Genomic DNA, 14,256 nt, shown 5'->3' on the forward strand with positions numbered 1-14,256 from the left:
AAACACAGTATTTAACAATCTTAATAAGAGAGAACTTGACTACTATTGATAGGAATAGTACTGTAGAAAAAATAGTGCCTATGGTATTTTTGTAATTTTTGTTTCATTTGTGGGTTTTTACAAAAATAAAAATATCTGTTTCATCTATAACTGCTCTGCAGATTTTTCTTTTTCACTTTCTATGTTTACAGTTCGCAACAAAAAAAGAAAGAGATTTCCTGTCAATCTTTGCCCGGTGAATCCGATCATAATCCAAAAAAAATCACACTAGACAAATCCACTACATCAACAAAGCAAGGAGGTGAGTTTGATTTTTGCACCCTGCTTTTTATCATTAATTTTTTAAATAACCCTAGAATTTTTACAAAAAACAGAGCTCAGCATAACACAATCGAATTAGAGTCTTGTGGTTGGATTTCTTGCTTTGTTGTTTGCTTTGAGGGCGCCGATCAGGAATAGAGAGTCTTGGCTGAGTTTTAGCTGACTTGTGGCTGAGTATCTTGTGTCGTTGTCTGCATTGAGAGTACTTGCCGCTCTCGGCGTCGGCATCAGCTTTAGCTGAGTTGTGGTTCAGTTTCTTGTGTCGTTGTCTGCGTTGAGAGTACTGGGCGGCGTCGGCATCGGCATCAGCAGCAGCTTTCTTAGCTGCTAATAGTCGGGCCGAGGTGAGAAGAGTGGGTCGACGATGGGGAACGACAGTGAGGTCTACGAGAGAACAAGCTGTGTTTTCTGGTTATTCATTGGAAATTAAGAAAAAAGGGGAAGAAGAGGGATTTGGGGTTGAGATTTACTCTTTATTGCAAATGTGAAGTAAAGAGAGAGATGAAGGTGTGAGAGAGAGTAGCGATAAAGAGAAAGAGTTACAAGGTAGAGAGAGGAAATTGTTGGTGCAAGTGTGCATAAGAGAGAACGCAGATGGAGTATATTAATTGTGTGGATTTTGACTAGGGCTCTATTTTTAATTGATAATATGGTTGGGCTTGCTCATCAGTGCAGGTGATGGTAATGAAATATGATTGGAGGAATGGGCTAGAGTTTTAATTGATTAATTGAATATAACTGATTTAATATAATTATGTATAGTCAGTATTAATTGTTCTATTCTATATGTAAGTTAGGTTACTTTTATTTTATTTTGAGGCCTCTACATATATTGATATTTCACTAATCTTGTAGTATATTATTGTCACTGATGAAGATATAATGCAACAACTTCAAAATATGAAATATATAAAAAAGAGCAATTTTATGAGATGGTTTCGTTTAGCTTTATTTTTTTTACGATGCCATATATTTAGAATAACATTATGATTTTTAGGCAAGCTTCAATGCATTTTTCTTTCAAACTAATTTGAATTTCGATTTATTTTTGTTGTGTCTTATTTGAAAATTTAAATTTAAATACAGTAAATAAGTAGGATTTTGATTAAACTTTTACATTCATTTTTTGTCATGGACTAATTTTTATATAGAATAGTATTAATATGATTTATTTTGTTTTCTCGTGTGTGTAATTTAAATATTCATTCTATTTTTTCTAAATTATTCTCAGTCACATGCTCGTTTATTGACAATCACTTCTTCAAGAGTAGTGAGTATTGTCTGGTACTTGAGTAAATCTCCACAACATGGATTTTCTCTCTTATGTGTTCAAATCCCTGTAAACTAAAATGTATTAGTTTTCAGGCTCAATGTTAAAAAGTATAAAGAACTTGAGCTTGCCTATGAAACACCATTTTTTCCAACACACCCACATATTATGAACTAATGCACCATCATAAATATAGAACTATAGTTCTTGAGAATTAAATGTATACTATCAAGACCTTCATCATTAAATGTCACGACCGCACTTGCTAAGGATAGCAAATTCGGGAAAATCGCGACTAAGGGAGGGAATTTAGGAGCGGGATTTAGAAAGGGCATATTCGTTTTCTTGATGACTCGCCTTGTATAAAGAAATCAATCGAAATATCTAGATATCAATGAAGACCACAAGGGGACCGTACATAATATTATCCCAAAACGGGTACTCAATGGTTTTAGTACATTATTAAATAATACATATTGTTTGACAAATGACATAATATCTTAACATAATCAGTGTTCGCAGCGGAATAACAATAACTTGAGTATATGTATGAAGACATATACTCCACTCTGAGGTTCTCGTCCTAAATTGACAAAAGCTCCGCTTGCACACTACATCCTCGATCATAGCTCAACCTGCATATTTAAAAATACATGCAGGGCTAAGTACAAAAGTACTTAGTGGACACTTGCCGAAATTTACATATATGCATAATATTTTATTGTCAAGCCTTTCAACAGTAGTAAGATACGAGGGTTTTCCTTTAAAGACTCGTATTTACCAAACATAATATCATTTCTTTCATCAATAACCCGCGCAGGTATTTTATATCATTAATCACCATATCAGTAACTCGTGCCGAGAGGGAGGCCTCCCTCTACGGACACTATGATCGGCCAACCCGCTAGATGACTCACGATCACAAGGTGTACACTAACTCCGAAGGGATTTGCGGTCCCATCCAGAATCCGAATTCGATTAACATCAGATAGGCAATTAATAATAAAACATAAAGCATTTAGGCATTGACAATATCATTTAAATTCATAAGCATAAAGTCTTAGCAATTCTAATATATAATTTTAGTTTATACATAGAAAGCCCACCTGAATAGCAGACTCACGGTTTAGCTCTAACTCTGGTGCTTGACCTTTAATCCGAGAAAATAAAATAAGATTCTAATTCTCGAAAAATCTCAATAAATGAGGATGCGTGAAATGATTATGCATGACTCATATTCCTTTAATTAAATTATGAGATGCTAATCCTATTTAAGGAATTAAAGCTCGTCTTATGAGGTCGGATTATTAATCTTTAATAATCTACTCATCTTAAAAATAATCTAATTCACTTACTAATTAATAATTAGTAAGTCTTAAAATCTTCTCTAATTAAACTTAGTAGAATAATTATGAAGGCCCAATTAAAATAAAATAATCAAGGCCCAAAAGGGAATTTAATTCGAGCCCAAATGAACAAATTCGAAGCCCAGTGCATTAATAATATTAGGCCCAACATCAATTAAATTCTAGAGCCCAACAAATGAGGCCCAAGATAATAAAATCATGAAGCCCAATAAGTGAGCTCATCATCACCCTTAAAAAAATTAGTAAATTTTAATATTAATCACTAATTAAAAATAATTAGGATTAATAAAGAAGCCTAAAATAATAATTCTTATTGGGTTAAATAAATAAATTTCATTTGGACTTAATCAATTTAAAACGTAGGAGCCCAAGTAATATAAATTCGAGACCCATTATTAATAAATAATATGAGTCCAAATAATAGTTAATGTGGACTGGAAAGAATTAATCTTAGTCCAATAGACACTTTAATCGGCCCAAATGACGAATTAACAGCTGGGCTGAACTAAACAAATCTGAAACAAGCCCAATAGAATTAAATAAATTCCAGCCCAAGAACATTAAATAAATTCGGCCCAGATAGAAATAAAAAGATGGCCCAATGAATTAATCTCCGGCCCAATAAAATAAACTAGGCCCAATAAAAGAGTCCAAAAATTCTCCCCATAAGTCTTCACTCTCGGTTCTCTCACTACCGACAATTCTCCTCTCTCTCTCTAAATTATCGGTTCTCTCCCTTTTTTTTTTATTAAAGCAGAACACTATTTCTCTCTCTCTTATCTTTAAAACCGAATCTCTCTCTCTTTTTTTTTTTTTATAAAAATCGGTTCTCTCTCTCCCTCTATATTAAAGTAACATTCTTTCTCTCTCTCTATCTATCTATCTCTCTTTTTTTTTTATAAAAATCGGTTCTCTCTCTCCCTCTATATTAAAGTAACATTCTTTCTCTCTCTCTCTATCTATCTATCTCTCTTTTTTTTTTTATAAAAATCGGTTCTCTCTCTCCCTCTATATTAAAGTAACATTCTTTCTCTCTCTCTATCTATCTATCTCTCTCATTTTTCCTCACCAACTCACGCACACACACAAAAAAAACGCACACACCCATCTCATCCCTCTCTCGCTCTCGTTCTTGATTCTGGCGTCGCGCCGCCGCGCTGCTCCGCCGGCAGTTGCCAGTGAAGTCGCCGCCGCCTGGAGTTGTTGCTTCTTCGCCTGAGGTCGACGGATCTGGCCTTCAGCCGTTCGTCTCGCTCGGAGCTCCCGCCGCCGTTGGCTTGCCCGGAGTCGCCGCCGACTGCAGCTGCTTCGCCGGAGTCGCGGCCTGGAGTTGCTGCAGGCTCGTCCGGTGGTCAGTGGCTCGCTGGAGGAGCGCCGCCGCCGGCCGCTGCTGTTGGCAGCAAGAGCCCGGCAGCCGCCTCTCCCGGAGCCGCCGTCGCCGTGAGTCGCAGAGCTCCGACAATCCACCATCCTTTCTCTCTCGTTTTATCACTCACGATAGGTTCGTAAATTTGAATAATTTTCAGAAAACTCAACTGTAAAGACTTGATTTTGAAATGAAAACTTGGTTTTCTGTATTCCTAGTGAGATACAAATTCTAATTCTGATTTCTTGTGAAAGCTTTGATGCGTATACAAATTCTGTAAACTGTAAACAAAATCATATGTGATCTCATTCATGTTGAATTTATGGATAATGCTATGTATGAAAAGGAAGAAAGTTGCGTGTAATACCTTCACCGAATCTTGTCAAAAGAAAACTCTGCATTTAAGAATTTGCTTGTTTTAGAGCTGAAGTGTTTGGATGAATTTATAGATGGGTCTCTGCGACAATGAAATCTATGACTGTGGAATTTTTGTGAGTGAAAATCGGCTGCGCCTGAACAAATAAGATTTGCTGCGGCTGTATCTGTATCTTTGAAAAAAAAATGAGATTTGCTGTTGAAAACTGAGATTTGCTTTGTTGAATACTGAGATTTGCTTTGCAGCAATTTTGTTGACTACGTAAGAGTGAAATAAAAACTAAGCACGGGTGAGAATAGAGTGGCTGAGGGAGCATGGCGTGCTAGATTTAATACACAGAATAATATCTAAATTAATATCGTAGATTTAATTCTTCACAAGCCGGAATAAAATCACGACTCAAGAAATAATAATAGAAAAATAATTCTATTGTGATTAATAAATAACATGACTTAACTAAGTCAGTTATGAATCTGAAATAAATAATTATTGGCTTACTCAATAATTTTCATCGCGGTTTTATTTACGCGAAACTACTGACTTGGTAATAAAATAATAATCCTGCTTAATTGAATATAATCCAGTGTCATAAGCTGAATTTAAATCATAAATAATTACTGGGCTTGATTTACTGAAAGATGAAATAATAATTATCGTATTACCGGATTTAAATATAATAAAAGAGCGGGTTGTTACATACTACCCCTCTTAACAAAAATTTCGTCCCGAAATTTGCATACCTATGTGAAAAGTTCTGGGTATTTTTCTTTCATTTGGTCCTCAAGTTCCCACGTTGCTTCTTCCGGTCCATGGTGTCTCCACAGTATTTTGACTGACGCGATTGATTTATTCCTCAACTCTTGCACCTTTCGGTCCAAAATGGCTTCAGGTTTTTCTTCGTACGTCAAGTCTGGGTTAAGAATCATTTCATCTTGGTGAATCACGTGTTTGGGGTCAAACACGTACCGTCTCAGCTGTGACACGTGGAACACATTGTGGACGTTTCCAAAGCTAGGTGGCAGTGCCAACCTATACGCTACGGGACCTATTCTTTCAAGGATCTCATAAGGTCCTACAAAACGGGGTCTCAACTTACCCTTAACACCGAATCTAACGATCCCTTTCGAGGGTGATATTTTAAGGAAAACCTTGTCTCCAATCTGAAATTGTAGTTCAGTTCGTCGGGTATCAGCATAAGACTTCTGTCTGTCCTGGGCCTCTTTAATTCTTGCTCTAATCTGGCGGATGGTCTCAATCATCTCGCTTACTGCATCTGGCCCAAGGATCTTTCTTTCACCCACTTCATCCCAGTAAAGTGGTGATCTACACTTCCTTCCATACAGCGCTTCATAAGGTGCCATATCAATGGTTGCCTGGTAACTATTGTTGTAGGCGAATTCGATCAATGGCATCACTGATTCCCAACTTCCTCCTCGGTCTAGCACCACTGTCCTCAACATATCTTCAAGGGTCTGAATTGTCCTTTCTGATTGTCCATCTGTTTGAGGGTGAAAGGCGGTGCTAAAGTTTAATCTCGTTCCCAACTCTTTCTGCAAACTGATCCAAAATCTAGAAGTAAATTTTGAATCTCTATCTGAAGTAATGGATATTGGTATTCCATGTAGCCGTACAATCTCACGAATGTACAGTTGGGCTAGTTTCTCCGATCCATGGGTAATTGGAATCGGTATAAAATGAGCGCTCTTTGTGAGACGGTCTACTATTACCCAAATAGCTGTGTTGCCCCTATTTGTCTTGGGTAGACCCGTCACGAAATCCATCGCTATGTGTTCCCACTTCCATTCTGGGATTTCCAATGGCTGCAATTTCCCATATGGTCGTTGATGTAAAGCTTTCACTTGCTGGCATGCAAGGCAACGCTCTACAAACGAGGCTATATCTCGTTTCATCCCGTCCCACCAAAACTTCTGTTTTAGATCTTGGTACATTTTGGTACTCCCGGGATGAGCGGTATAGGGCGTGTCATGAGCTTCACTCATGATCTCGTTTCTGAGTTCCTCGTTATGGGGAACACACAATCTTCTTTCAAAAAGAACTGCGTTATCCGTTGCCTCTTGGTAGCCTCCTGGCGTGCCTGTTCGGATCTTGAGACGAATTTTTTCCAAGCTCTCATCCGTTCTCTGGGCACTGACGATCCTTTCTCTGAGGTCTGGGACGGCTACCAGAGTTGCAATAATTGCTCTTGTCGTTGCCGGTGGCTGAACCACTTCTATCTTCAATTTGTCAAAATCCCTTACAAGCGTGTCCTCTTGAGTGAGAAGAAGTCCTAACTCGGATTGAGTTTTACGACTTAAAGCATCAGCTACTACATTAGCTTTTCCCGGGTGGTAGTTGATACCGCAATCGTAATCCTTCACGAGCTCGAGCCATCTTCTGTGTCTCATGTTCAAGTCTTTCTGCTCGAAAAAATACTTAAGACTTTTGTGATCAGTGAAGATTTCACATCTAACTCCGTATAGATGGTGTCTCCAAATTTTCAAAGCGTGCACAATTGCTGCCAGTTCCAGATCATGAGTGGGGTAGTTCAATTCATGTGGCCTTAGTTGTCGCGAGGCGTAGGCGATGACCTTCCCTTCTTGCATCAACACACAACCTAGCCCATTTTTGGACGCGTCTGTGAAGATCACGTATTCTTTATCGGCTGCTGGAACTGCTAGCACTGGCGCAGTTGTCAATTTCCTCTTCAGCTCTTGGAAGCTGGCTTCACACACTTCGTCCCATTTATACTTGATTCCTTTGCGGAGTAATTGCGTCATTGGTCTCGCTATTTTAGAGAATCCTTCGATGAATCTCTGGTAGTATCCCGCCAAACCTAAGAAACTCCAGATTTCATTAGGTGTGGTTGGTGATTTCCACTCGCGCACGGCTTGCACCTTGGCGGGGTCCACCTTGATTCCATCTGCTGATACGATGTGCCCTAGAAACATTACTTCTTTCAACCAAAATTCGCACTTGCTGAATTTGGCGAACAACTTCTCCGTCTTTAATGTCTCCAGGATGATTCTTAAATGATTTTCATGCTCTTGGTCATTCTTAGAATAGATGAGGATATCATCTATAAACACTAAGACAAATTTGTCTAAGTATGGATGGAAAACTCGATTCATGAGGTCCATGAATACTGCCGGTGCATTGGTTAGACCAAATGGCATGACAATGAATTCATAGTGACCATATCTTGTGCGGAAAGCGGTCTTAGATATATCCTCTGGTCTGATCTTCAGTTGATGATAACCAGACCTTAAATCTATTTTTGAGAATACACTGGCTCCTTTGAGTTGATCGAACAAATCATCTATCCTTGGAAGAGGGTATTTGTTTTTAAGCGTCAGTTTGTTCAACTCTCGATAATCGATGCACATTCTCATGGTTCCATCTTTCTTCTTGACAAAGAGTACAGGCGCTCCCCAAGGCGAGACACTGGGTCTGATGAAACCCAAGTCCAAGAGTTCCTGTAGTTGCACCTTTAATTCTTGTAGTTCCTTTGGGGCCATCCTGTACGGTGCCTTTGATACTGGGGCAGATCCAGGTTCTAGATCAATGGTGAAATCTAGTTGCCTGTCTGGAGGTAGTCCTGGCAATATTTCAGGAAAAACTTCTGGAAAGTCTCGTACTATTGCCACATCTTCCACTTTCTTGTCTTCACTAGCTTCCCCGTTTAGGTAGACGAGATAAGCTGTGCTTCCTTCCTTCATCATCTCTTTTCTGGCTTGTAATGCGGATATCACTGGTACTCTTTTCTTCATACCTATGCCGTGAAATTCCGTCGGTTCCTTTCCAGGTGGTCGAAGAGAAATTTTTCGTTCACTACAAAGGATGGTGGCGTGATTCTCAGCTAGCCAGTCCATTCCTAAGATCATATCTACGTCCCACATGAGCAGAATATTAAGATTGTTCGCTACCATCTTAAGTTCTCCTATTTCAAATTCTACGTTCGAGCAAACATGTGTGGTGGTAGATCTTTCTCCTGAGGGTGTAGTGATTCTTAAGGCACACTTAGCTCGTTCTGATTCGATTTCTACGGTATCTACGCAAGGGGCAGATATAAAAGAATGCGAGGCACCAGTATCGAACAGAATCATTATGGAAAAACCTTTAAGCTTGCCCATACCTGCCAGGTTTCCCTGGTTTTTCTCGGGCTGGTTTTGGGTGAGAGCAAAGGCTCTCGCCTGCTGCGGCAATGGTTGCTGCCGCCTCTGTTGCTGTTGGCGCTGTTGGTGCTTGTGTTGGTATTGCTGCTGGTATGGCTGTTGTTGGCGGGGCTGGTATTGGTATTGCTGCTGGTATGGCTGTTGTTGGCGGGGCTGGTGTTGCCCTTGAACTGCTTGCAGGGGCTGGGCATAAGTGGCCCTGATTGCCGCGCCCTGCTGTTTGTTGGGGCATTGTGAGGAGTAGTGGCCCTTCTGGCCACACGTGTAACAACTGTCAGTTCCAGCCTTACAGACACCACGATGTGGTTTGTGGCATTTTGGACAAAGGGGAACTTCATTTTGTCTTTGGCTGCCTCCAGCCGGGGCAGGACCCTGTTGCTTCCCTTGTCCTTGTTGCTGATATTGTCCCAACGGCGCATTTCCTTGCCATGGCCTCTTGTTAGTCTGGTTTTCATTTCCTCTATGGTCGTTCCAGTTGCGCTTCCCTTTAAAGTTCTGAGGGCGTGCAGGTGGGTTGGCTGGCGCTGAGGTCTGTGGCGGAGCCAACCTTTCTACTGGCATCGCAGCTTCGATGTCCAGTGCCCTGTTCAAAGACTCAGTGTATGAGAGTCCACCATGACTAGCTAGAGTCATCCGAATCTCGTGCCTCAGACCGGCACAAAATTTCTCCGCCATTTTCTCATCAGTATCCACCTGTTGCGGAGCATAACGCGATAGATCGCAGAACTCTCTGTCATACTCTGTCACCGTCTTCTTCCCTTGTTTCAGGCTATAGAACTCAGCCTCCTTCTTCTTTCTGTAGCTTTTGGGAATATACTTATCATATAATCCCGTCTTAAAGTCTTCCCAAGTGTATGCTGCCCATTGTTCGGGAGTCAGAGTCTTTCGGCGGGCTTCCCACCAAAAGTCAGCCGATCCGGCTAGTTGGAAAGACATACACGAGAGTCGCTCCTCTTCTGTGCAGTGTAGGAAAGTGAAGATACGCTCCAAGGCGCGTATCCAAGCTTCGGCCTCGGCTGGGTCGCCTGTCCCAGTGAATGTGGGCGGATTCTGTCGAAGAAACAGTTCTTCAGTCCTTCTAGCAGGGGGTGGAGGGGGTGGGGTAGGTTCCCTGTCGTTTCGCCGCCCTTCAGGTATTTCATCGCGATTTCCATCATTGTTAACGTTTCTCCTAGGGGGGCGACCTCGTTTAGGCGGCATTCTGCAAATTACAAACACCCTTTTTAATACATTCTATACAGGAATCTCTAAGGCAATTAATAAAGAACTGTTTGTCAAATTTAACTTATCATAACTCCAAAACTAAGATATTAACAGGAACCGTTGCATGCACAAGTCACATTATTCAAAATTACTATATTCTTAACTGACTCGTGAAGAATAAAACTCGTAGAGAAACATAAAACATACACGAGATCGTCGTAGAAAGCCCATGCTAGGGTCATATATATATCATGGAATATTTCCTCATCGAGGGCTTTTACATCGTCAACCCAAAATGTAAGTAAAGTCTATCTAGTACTTCTTATGATGTACCGGCTTATTAGCTAAGCAATCACAAAAGGGTACTTATTCACGGAACGTCCTAGAGATCAACGTTTCCGTACTAATGCTAGCTAGAGACAACATAAATAAAATCATAGTCATTGGAACGAATCATCGTTTCCGGAGTACATCCACAAGCTAAAACTATCAAATTTGTGAACTCTGAGTCGCGGTACGACTGCTCCTCGGTGACGCCAGGGGGTCCTCTTCTGGATCCTCCTCGGGGTCCTCCTCCTCATCCTCCTCGGGGTCCTCCTCCTCATCCTCGCCCGGCTCCCAGCTGGGTAACAGAGTCTCTCCCTGGCCCTCGCCTGTCTCCTGCATGATCTGGGCTGAGCGGAAGATATCATCCACAATCTCACGGATCGGATCGTCTCTGGTGCTGATCCTGGCCGTGGCACGAGGCTTGATTGGAGCTGGAGTTGGCACGGGCTCGGGACGAGTAATCCTCATCGTACCATACTGTGCTGTATCGTCATCCTCTTGCATAGGGTATTTGCCCTTATCTAGAAACTCCCTCATGTTGGCCATGACCCTGTCGACATCTGCCATGGCAGCCTCAAACCTTGCGTCTATCGTAGGTATCAGTGGTGGTGGAGTAGCAGTAGCTCGGATCGCTGAGTCAGGAGGCGATGGGAAATCCCTACGAGCCCGTGGACGAGAAGGGCCTGTCTCGTCATCGTGCCTACCACGGCGCCCTAGAACTGAGGCACGTGGTGGAGAATCTCGTGGCAAGGCCATCGGAGACTCAGGGGCAGTAGCGGGTGTCTCCGCTGGCAAAGGCGTCCCCACTTGTACGTAGTCTCCCGGAAGGATGTAGGGCCCTAGAGGAGCGCGGCCCCACAAAGTGAAACAGATCTGAAGCTCCGCAATAAAGCTAGGGAAGTCTCCCATGAGGTCGTGGTAATCTTCTCGGCGAAAGATGTAGTGGGCAGAGATCTGCCTAGCCCATCCCTGCCACTCGGAAGGTAACAGTAAGATCAACCTCTGGATACCGTCATACCCTGATACTCCATGTGTACTCGCCTCGACCCAGTGTCTGTGAAAACTTGCGAGGAACTGTCCGAGGTTATCCCCGTGACATGGAGCATAGGTGCGGTAGGACCGCTCGACCTCCTCTGGACTAGCCCATGGGGGCAGTGGTCGTCGTCGGGTGAAAACAGTCCTCGCCATCTAACGAAAGAAGTTCTATCATCAACTCAAAGTAAAACGTGACAAGTAACTAAAACGATATGGTTCCAAACATCTATACTTGGCAATCAGGAATCGGTTCGAAAATCATAACTCGTGAAATCTAGATATCACAACATCGTCTAAATCTAGTATTCAAGCACATGTCATAGAGGTTCTTAATACTTAATTACAGATTACCAATTCGACTATCATATAGTTCTAGTGTCGTTGTTTACCGAACTTAGGGCTTGTTATGTGATGATGATATTTTCTTAAATCCAGCAACGAGCACTAAAAGTTTCAACAAAATAAGTTCAAAAAGCCAAGCTAATTCGAGATCTCATCGTAGAAAAACACTCGAATATTTAAGCTATGCCCATGCCATCAACGTACTATTGGCGTTCGTTACGCTGCTCAATCTTCATGCTCGTGGTTTCATCATGCGACCCTTCGTGTGATTCTTCTTTCTCTATTTCGACCATCATTGTCGTTGTCATCGTAACATGAAGAAAAAGTTAAGGCATCTCCCTAAGTTCTCTTCTATGTTCCGTCGTGAGAGTGAGCATATATAACTTAACAGTTCTAAGTTCTTGTGATTCATACCATAGTCATACTTATTCATGCTTCATACATTTCAAGAAATTAACTTAATTAAAACTTGAAAGTACTTACCATAACCTCCGTTGAGCGTGACGAGATGTAGTGCCAAGCTTTTGTCAACTAGTTCAAAGTGTATTTACTTACTTAATCTAGACTCAACTTAGAAGGAATGAGTAGTACTCAGAGCAAAAGAAATGCTCTGATACCATTCTGTCACGACCGCACTTGCTAAGGATAGCAAATTCGGGAAAATCGCGACTAAGGGAGGGAATTTAGGAGCGGGATTTAGAAAGGGCATATTCGTTTTCTTGATGACTCGACTTGTATAAAGAAATCAATCGAAATATCTAGATATCAATGAAGACCACAAGGGACCGTACATAATATTATCCCAAAACGGGTACTCAATGGTTTTAGTACATTATTAAATAATACATATTGTTTGACAAATGACATAATATCTTAACATAATCAGTGTTCGCAGCGGAATAACAATAACTTGAGTATATGTATGAAGACATATACTCCACTCTGAGGTTCTCGTCCTAAATTGACAAAAGCTCCGCTTGCACACTACATCCTCGTTCATAGCTCAACCTGCATATTTAAAAATACATGCAGGGCTAAGTACAAAAGTACTTAGTGGACACTTGCCGAAATTTACATATATGCATAATATTTTATTGTCAAGCCTTTCAACAGTAGTAAGATACGAGGGTTTTCCTTTAAAGACTCGTATTTACCAAACATAATATCATTTCTTTCATCAATAACCCGCGCAGGTATTTTATATCATTAATCACCATATCAGTAACTCGTGCCGAGAGGGAGGCCTCCCTCTACGGACACTATGATCGGCCAACCCGCTAGATGACTCACGATCACAAGGTGTACACTAACTCCGAAGGGATTTGCGGTCCCATCCAGAATCTGAATTCGATTAACATCAGATAGGCAATTAATAATAAAACATAAAGCATTTAGGCATTGACAATATCATTTAAATTCATAAGCATAAAGTCTTAGCAATTCTAATATATAATTTTAGTTTATACATAGAAAGCCCACCTGAATAGCAGACTCACGGTTTAGCTCTAACTCTGGTGCTTGACCTTTAATCCGAGAAAATAAAATAAGATTCTAATTCTCGAAAAATCTCAATAAATGAGGATGCGTGAAATGATTATGCATGACTCATATTCCTTTAATTAAATTATGAGATGCTAATCCTATTTAAGGAATTAAAGCTCGTCTTATGAGGTCGGATTATTAATCTTTAATAATCTACTCATCTTAAAAATAATCTAATTCACTTACTAATTAATAATTAGTAAGTCTTAAAATCTTCTCTAATTAAACTTAGTAGAATAATTATGAAGGCCCAATTAAAATAAAATAATCAAGGCCCAAAAGGGAATTTAATTCGAGCCCAAATGAACAAATTCGAAGCCCAGTGCATTAATAATATTAGGCCCAACATCAATTAAATTCTAGAGCCCAACAAATGAGGCCCAAGATAATAAAATCATGAAGCCCAATAAGTGAGCTCATCATCACCCTTAAAAAAATTAGTAAATTTTAATATTAATCACTAATTAAAAATAATTAGGATTAATAAAGAAGCCTAAAATAATAATTCTTATTGGGTTAAATAAATAAATTTCATTTGGACTTAATCAATTTAAAACGTAGGAGCCCAAGTAATATAAATTCGAGACCCATTATTAATAAATAATAGGAGTCCAAATAATAATTAATGTGGACTGGAAAGAATTAATCTTAGTCCAATAGACACTTTAATCGGCCCAAATGACGAATTAACAGCTGGGCTGAACTAAACAAATCTGAAACAGGCCCAATAGAATTAAATAAATTCCAGCCCAAGAACATTAAATAAATTCGGCCCAGATAGAAATAAAAAGATGGCCCAATGAATTAATCTCCGGCCCAATAAAATAAACTAGGCCCAATAAAAGAGTCCAAAAATTCTCCCCATAAGTCTTCACTCTCGGTTCTCTCACTACCGACAATTCTCCTCTCTCTCTCTAAATTATCGGTTCTCTCCC

At 40.4% G+C, this 14,256-nt stretch overlaps 1 protein-coding gene across 15 annotated transcripts in view; it reads left to right on the forward strand.

Annotated features, from left to right (window-relative positions):
• Nucleotides 1-42: 42 nt before the first annotated feature.
• The window catches only part of LOC130995214 (uncharacterized), a 31,994-nt gene continuing 17,780 nt past the window's right edge, over nucleotides 43-14,256 (forward strand). For 8 of the 15 annotated variants that reach the window (XM_057920398.1, XM_057920404.1, XM_057920397.1 and 5 more), the window contains exon 1: nucleotides 46-301. The gene's annotated coding sequence lies outside the window, so the exon portion shown is untranslated. Of the gene's footprint in view, nucleotides 302-14,256 lie in introns of all 15 variants that reach the window. The other 7 variants (XM_057920408.1, XM_057920407.1, XM_057920409.1 and 4 more) reach the window with 4 other exon arrangements.

This window comes from Salvia miltiorrhiza, chromosome 7 (genome assembly GCF_028751815.1).
Source record: "Salvia miltiorrhiza cultivar Shanhuang (shh) chromosome 7, IMPLAD_Smil_shh, whole genome shotgun sequence".
NCBI lineage: Eukaryota > Viridiplantae > Streptophyta > Magnoliopsida > Lamiales > Lamiaceae > Salvia > Salvia miltiorrhiza.